Source organism: Ranitomeya imitator, chromosome 4, assembly GCF_032444005.1.
Source record: "Ranitomeya imitator isolate aRanImi1 chromosome 4, aRanImi1.pri, whole genome shotgun sequence".
NCBI classification, from domain to species: Eukaryota; Metazoa; Chordata; class Amphibia; order Anura; family Dendrobatidae; genus Ranitomeya; species Ranitomeya imitator.
Window position 1 is genome coordinate 695,005,365 of NC_091285.1, and position 8,519 is coordinate 695,013,883.

Genomic DNA, 8,519 nt, shown 5'->3' on the forward strand with positions numbered 1-8,519 from the left:
CATCACATTTCATCAATATCTTTTTCACACATTTTAATAAAGAAGAAATATGAATAAGGTATTATTGGGTATAATAACATTAAGTATTATAAAAGTCATTTTTTTCTCTAATGAAGGGTATTATATGCAAAGCTGCATAATTTCAATATTTTGGTAATCCAAGGTTCTGATAACATCTAGATAATGGAAATATTAAAGTGAATGTGTTATTGAGACATAACCTCAGCATTTATCATCAACATATAAAGGCAGGGCCGGCATCAGCACCCGGCACTCCGGGCAAATGCCGGGGCCCTGGGGAGAGAGGGGGGCCCACTTACAGCTGGGAGAGCAGAGCAGGAGATAACATGCTCTCTCCGCCCACAATGTCACTGCTGGCTGCGTTCTCTTAACCCCTATGTGCCAGCTCTGACACAAGCATCTTCTCACTCAGTCAGTGCAGCCAGGCAGGCACACATAGGGGTTAAGAGAAGGCAGCCAGTGTGACTGTTTGTGGGCGGAGAGAGCACGTTCTCTGCTCTCCCCCCTGGGTGGCTGCAGACAGTGCTGAACTTATCAGGCAGATTCCGAGGAGCTCCGTCCTACCAGTGCCCTGAGTGAGTGTTATGGTATCCAGCAGTGGTTGAAGTTGTGGCTCAGTCTGCTGCTGTCTGTCTCCGCTGCCTAAAAATGTGGGTGATGTCTGGAGGAGCAGCTGGTGGGGTGCAGCCTGCAGCCTGCAGCTCTCCCAGAATACATGCATGCTGCACCAAACCTGCACCAGTGGGTTAGGAAGAAGCTTAACCCCTTCCCATCTGTATGAAGGTTATTGCTAAACCTTAAAGATAACAATCCGACCCGCATAAATGGGGTTAACCAGATGCCAGGAGGAAGGGGAGCTGCTGCCATGGATAAAACTGAGCTGTGGGCTGTATGTTGGGGCCCTGTGGCCCCAGGCTGGTGACTGGAGGGACTCTGCCCAGTGCTGGCATGTGGGTGATTTCTGCTCCGGAGTCTCAGCTTCTCTCCTCCACATCACACTGTGCAGTCACAGCAACATTGGTTGTCTCTGTCCAGGTCCCAGCAGCTGCCACTGCTCCCACCAAGGACATGGCATCACTTAACCCTTCCCCTGCAGCCACCGGCAACAAATCCACATTATTCCTTGATTAAATCAGGTTCCAACCCAATAGAGGAGCAGACATTTCCTGCTGCCATTAGGGTCCGGGAGGGGGTGACATTGGCTGCCCTGCTACTCTGTAGTGGGGAGTGACAAGTGTAACATGGGGTAACGATGACGGAGAAATGCACAGGATAATAGTGAGCGCGACAGAGGGCAGTGTATGGTATGGAGCAGTCAGGGGGTGGGCTGCAGGATCCCCCCATACTGTACATGACTGCCCGGGACAGGGAGGCGTTTAATGAGCTTCTAATGACAGGGCACTAATTGGGTCATTAGGGTTTGTGGAAAGGATTCAGCATCAGGTCCCTCATTAATGCCCGAGCCGCCTGTTACTTTGTAGCACAGATCTGTTGGGGCCGCAAAACCAAACAACGTTGTTTATGTAGAAAAGTCTTTGTTTCATAGAAAAACTCAAAACAGAAAAGCACCTCTCCTGTATATATACACTGCACAGCACCTTTCCTCCTGTATATATACACTGCACAGCACCTCTCCTGTATATATACACTGCACAGCACCTTTCCTCCTGTATATATACACTGCACAGCACCTCTCCTGTATATATACACTGCACAGCACCTTTCCTCCTGTATATATACACTGCAGAATTTACAATAGCTGTCACTCATGTAAGAAGTGAAATCTGGCATTGTACTATACATTTCTCTGCCGTATCTGTGCATCATAAATCGGGGTATGTGTTAAAGGGGGGGCCCACTGAGACTCTTTCGCCCGGGGCCCTCGAAAACCTGGAGCCGGCCCTGTATAAAGGCCTTATTTTTATTTTTATTTTTTTATTCTCAATTTTATTTTTCATTTTTAATTTTTTCTTACTTCACTTTTATTCTTAATTTTTCATTTTTATTTTTTATCTCATGAAGAAAAAATCAATATTTATTAAAATAATGTCTACAAGATTATCGCTTTATTAAATATAGTTATCATATGGTTTCATTATATAAGAAATGTTTCAATTCTGAGTTAAATACAACAATTCTTTCACTCATTCATTCATTTATTCATATATTCTTATTTTGGTTCATGGCTATGCATACTTATATATTATTGGTCTAATAAATATAGTTTAATAATAAAGTTTTAGTAATAAAGATGGAAATACCTATTACATAAAAAGACACACTGACATCTATGGGTTCAAAAAGAAATTACACCTATGACATAAAAATGTCCTATCACATGAAGAATATTATTAATAATGTATTATCATTTTTCATTATTACTATTATTATTATTATTATTATTTTATTTGTCCAAATATGAATTCCATATTAATATGTTGATAATAATTATATGGATATTATTGATTGCTATGGTACGCTGTGATATTATAGGTTAGGAAAATTACCAGATTTGGTATACAATAGAGAATGAAGACTTCAATCAAGATATTGAAGTTACGTTAATAAAGACTTTTCATATTTCTAAATTCAATTGATTCTTAAAAGTTGCAAGAAGAAAAGCCGGTATCCAGAAGTTCCACAAGGTAACAATGCTATGATTTCTGAATAATAATAGACTGTGTCAAATACAATTCATGTCATCACTCACAACTACAGCATCCATCACTGACAACTACGAGTATAGTATCTAAACTGACAACCACAATTAGAGAGGACGATGATCCTATGATGCTAAGATGAACTGTGTTATTACGTTTTTATGATGTTCCAGTAGTTTCCTATCACCTATAGACTTCCATGAAAGATGGTGAACAATCAGGTAATTGTCAGGATGCTACAACCCTGACATGTGTCCTGTGCACTAAGGACTGGTTATGGTGCTATGTTTAGCAAGGAAGAGTCAATGTAACCCTTGCTGTGCTGACCAAAGATGTCACACCTGTTCCAAGACCAGTGCAGATGATATGGAAGGATTCCATATCCAGGGCGAGCCAATGTAAGTCCAGGTCTTTAAAGGTGACACTGCACAGATATTAAAGCTAAATTTCATCTATGAACTTTGTTTTGTTATCAACATTTGAATTTATGGACTTTGATTGACACGACACACAGTCTCCACAAAATCTACATGCTATAATGTATTTCAAAAGAATTATAATAAAGATTGTTTTAAAAGAACCAAGAAGAAGACATCAAGATGAAGACCAGATGACATCAGACCTGAGATGCTTCAATTATGTATAGGGAAGTATAATTATATATATTTTATATGAATATTGGTCATGGCTTACCATAACATGAATTTACATATCATTATATTATTAAGTATGTATAACAATATTATTATTATTATTTATATTATTATTTATTAAATTATTTTGCCAAAGAAGAAAAAAGATCTTATTAATATGTTTACTTTGAGGGTTCCAATTAATGGGTCTGTCACCCTCAAAAGGGGGAATTGTTAAATATTAATTATTAATTGAATTATTCTTATTCTGTACTGAGCACATTGCTTCTTGCTGACATTATAAAAAGCTATTTCTGTATATATATATACAGTATATATAGCTCAGAGTATAAGTCAACACCATATACAGGGAACATGTGGTCTGTGGGACATATAAATAACGTCTCTTAGGAGATGGAGGGGGCTTTTTGTCACGTGGGGGCTGTCATCTCCTGCCTTCACCATCATTCTCCATGGACATCAGACAAGTCACACAAGGAAGGAACAGCTGGTAGCCATGATGACTTCAGAGTTCACACAGACAGATGGTTTTTACCATTCAGAACTTTGGGAAAGATGAGTAACAAGCGCTGAAATTTACACATGGATAGTTGTAACTATTTAATCTATTTTTATGTTTTGCTGCAATTTGGTTTTTCTGTGGACAATTCAATAAACCACTACATTTCTATGAGAATGAAAAAAAAGAGCATAAACCGCACATCCCGAAATCATACGTTGATCTAAAGCCGCTAGGCAAAAATTAATATAACTGAATATGAGGTTTTCAGTTTAACATTCTGATCAGACTGTATGAAGCCCACTGCCACTTCACGGCAAACCTCATAGTGGGTCCTATCGCCCTAACGGAGCGGAGCCGTGCGGCGCCCACCGCCACAGCGGCCATGCACCAGCAGGGCGGACGGCCTGTTGCCCCACAGCACCCATGCTGCAAGACTGAGTCCCCAAGACTGCAGACCGCGCCGCCCCACCAGCACAAAGCCACAGCAACAATGGCCGCCACACAGCACCAACACCAAAATGAAAGGAGCACTTAAACTCACCTTCCTCCAGCTCTTCAGTGAGAGCCAAAATGGGCTAGACCCCTTAAACTGAAAACCTCATTTTCAGTATATAAATTTTTGCCTAGCGGCTTTAGATCAACGTATGATTTTGGGATGTGCGGTTCATGCTTTTTTTTTTTTCCTTTTTGCAAAGCATGTTCTAGTATTCTTCTTGGACCAGCATTCCTTCCATTTGGCACAGGTGATTTTAATTAGCAGGAGACTGCGAAGTTAGGGGTCTAGCCCATTTTGGCTCTCACTGAAGAGCTAGAGGAAGGTGAGTTTCAATGCTCCTTTCATTTTGATGCTGGTGCTGTGTGGCGGCCATTGTTGCTGTGGCTTTGTGCTGGTGGGGCGGCGCGGTCTGGGGTCATGGGGGCTCAGTCTCGCAGCATGGGTACTGTGGGGCAACAGGCCGTCCGCCCTGCTGGTGCGTGGCCGCTGTGGCAGTGGTCACCGCACGGCTCCGCTCCGTTAGGGCGATAGGACCCACTACGCGGTTTGCCGTGAAGTGGCAGTGGGCTTCATACAGTCTGATCAGAATGTTAAACTGAAAACCTCATTTTCAGTATATACATTTTTTCCTAGCGGCTTTAGATCAACGTATGATTTTGGGATGTGCGGTTCATGCTCTTTTTTTTATTTCTATGAGAATATTATGACATTTTTCTTTAAGAGTAAGCACCTGGTGAATAGTCCTGATTAAATAAATGTGCAAAATAGGCATATTTAACTCCCATTACGAAGGAAAGTCCCACCTTCGGGACGGTTTCACGGTATTAGGGGACACATTTTAGAAATGTTTAGTTCTGCATTTGCAAGGAAAATAATTAAAAGAGCCACCTTTTCCTTTTGGAGCATTACTGTTCCACAAGGTGGCTCTTTCAGCTACAAATGCCTGGGGGGTTAAAGGTTCCCTTTCAACTTGCTACAATTAGGCCTCAGCCTACACTCTGCTTCTCCTGCTTTCCCTGGGCTTCCACACTGCCAGTTGTTGCCCGGAAGTGCTGTCTGCACAGTCAATACTTGCTGCCGTGTTATTGGGTTCAATAACGGCAGCTGTTTCCCTGCTGTGTGTGTGGCAAAAAATAAAGTCTGCTCCTCCTGCTTTTCCTGGGCTTCAACACCGCCAGTCGTTGCCCGGAAGTGCTGTCTGCACAGTCAACAGTTACTCCTCTCTAATAGGGGTTCAGTAACGCAAGCTGTTCCCCTGCTGTGTGTGCAGCAAAAACTAAAGTCAGCACCTCCTGCTTTCCCTGGGTTTCAACACTGCCAGTTGTTGCCTGGAAGTGCTGTCTGCACAGTCAACAGTTGCTCCTCTGTTACTGGGGTTCAGTAATGCCAGCTGTTCCACTGCTTTGTGTGCGGCAAAAACTAAAGTCTGCTCCTCCTGCTTTCCCTGGGCTTCAACACCGCCAGTTGTTGCCCGAAAGTGCTGTCTGTACAGTCAACACTTGTTGCCGTGTTATTGGGGTTCAGTAATGACAGCTGTTCCCCTGCTGTGTGTGCGGCCAAAACTAAAGTCCACTCCTCCTGCTTTCCCTGGGCTTCAACACAGCCAGTTGTTGCCTGGAAGTGCTGTCTGCACAATCAACACTTGCTGCCGTGTTATTGGGGTTCAGTAACGTCAGCTGTTCCCCTGCTGTGTAGCCGGCAACGTGTCCTGCGATTGCCACGCAGACACAACAGACATTAAAAAGCCTCCAGTGCAGGCCTCGGCCTACACTCTGCTCCTCCTAGATTCCCTGGGCTCTAACACTGCCAGTTGGTGCTCGGAAGTGCTGGCTGCACGGAGAAAAACATTCGCTAATGTGTCAGTGGGGTTCAGATACACCGGCTGTTCCCCTGCTGTGTAGCCGGCAATGTGTCCTGCAAACACCACACAGACACAACAGACATTAAACAGCCTCCAGTGCAGGCCTCGGCCTACAATCTGCTCTTCCTGCATTCCTTGGGCTCCAATACTGCCAGTTGGTGCTTGGAAGTGCTGGCTACACAGAGAAAAACACTCGCCACTATGTCAGTGGGGTTCATTAATGCCAGCTGTTCCCCTGCTGTGTAGCCGGCAACGTGTCCTGCAAACGCCACGCAGACACAACAGATATTAAACTGCCTCCAGTGCAGGCTTCGACCTACATTCTGCTCCTCCTGGATTCCCTGGGCTCCAATACCGTCAGTTGGTGCTCGGAAGTGCTGGCTGCACAGAGAAAAACACTCGCTCATATGTCAGTGGGGTTCATTAACACCAGCTGTTCCCCTGCTGTGTAGCCGGCAATGTGTCCTGCAAATGCCACAGAGACACAACAGATATTAAACTGCCTCCAGTGCAGGCCTCGGCCTACACTCTGCTCCTCCTGGATTCCCTGGGCTCCAATACCATCAGTTGGTGCTCGTAAGTGCTGGCTGCACAGAGAAAAACACTCGCTCATGTGTCAGTGGGGTTTAGTAACGCCAGCTGTTCCCCTGCTGTGTAGTCGGCAACGTGTCCTGCAAACGCCACGCAGACACAACAGATATTAAACTGCCTCCAGTGCAGGCCTCGGACTACACTCTGCTCCTCCTGGATTCCCTGGGCTCCAATACCATCAGTTGGTGCTCGGAAGTGCTGGCTGCACAGAGAAAAACACTTGCTCATGTGCCATTGGGGTTCAGTAACGCCAGCTGTTCCCCTTCTGTGTAGCCGGCAACGTGTCCTGCAAACGCCACGCAGACACAACAGATATCAAACTGCCTCCAGTGCAGGCCTCGGCCTACACTCTGCTCTTCCTGCATTCCCTGGGCTCCAATACTGCCAGTTGGTGCTCAGAAGTGCTGGCTGCACAGAGAAAATCACTCGCCACTCTGTCAGTGGGGTTCAGTAACGTCAGCTGTTCCCCTGCTGTGTAGCCGGCAACGTGTCCTGTGACCACCATGCTGACACAACAACAGATATTAAAGGGAACCTGTCCCCTCCAAGGCGTTTGTAACTAACAGAGCCACCTTGTGTGGCACTAATGCTGCACAAGGAAAAGGTGCCTCTTTTCATTATGCTCCTTGCACACACTGAAGTTAACACTTATAAAATGTGTCCCCTCATACCCTGAAACCTTCCCGAAGGCAGGACTTTCCTTCTTAATGAGACGCAGCACAGCTGTCATTCACTCCCCCTTGGCGCCGTGCGCCGCCTACTCAGCATTGTTTGAATCTGTCCCGGAGCCTGCGCTGTTATGTTGTCCCTTGGCCCTGCGCAGTTAGCGCTGCCCGTCTTCAGACATTATTTGTTGTCAGGCTGGCTGCACCAGTGCGGCCACCTTACCCAAGATCACGTCCCGCAGTGTCTTCAGATTTATTGACACTGCGGGGCGGTGATTCATGGGCATGCGCAGTGCATATCTTCGCCTCTCACTCATCTCCTTCCGCCTTCTTCTGACTGTGCCGCGTCACGGCCGTGGCATGCAATTTGTGATCAGCTGGCACGGCACAGTCTGAAAAAGGCGGAAAGAGATGAGTGAGAGGCGAAGATATGCACTGCGGATGCCCATATATCCCAGGCCCGCAGTGTCTTGAGATTTATTCACACTGCGGGCCTGTGATTCATGGGCATGTGCAGTGCATTTATTCGCCTCTCACTCATCTCCTTCCTCCTTCTTCTGACTGAGTGAGAGGTGAAGATATGCCCTGTGGATGCCCATGAATCCCAGGCCCGCAGTGTGAATAAATCAGAAGACACGGCGGGGCGGGATCTCTGGCAGGGCTGTCGCACAGGCTCAGCCAGCCTGACAACAAATGATGAGAATGACAGCTGTGCTGCGTCTCATTAAGAAGGAAAGTCCCGCCTCCGGGATGGTTTTAGGATATGAGGGGACACATGTTATAAGTATTAACTTCAGCGTGTACAAGGAGCATAATGAGTGCGGCATTTGTGCTGCACAAGGAGGCTCTTTTAGTTGCAAACAGCTTTGGGGGTTAAAGGTTCCCTTTTAACTGGCTCCAATTAGGCCTCAGCCTATACTCTGCTTCTCCTGGATTCCCTGGGCTTCAACACCGCCAGTTTCTGCTCAGAAGTGTCTTTGTCAGGGGTAGTCCCTCCTGCCCATCCTGGTTCCAGTACCGTCAGCTGGTTCCGGGCAGAGCCTTTGGCTTAGGTGCCTCCTTCTGGGTAT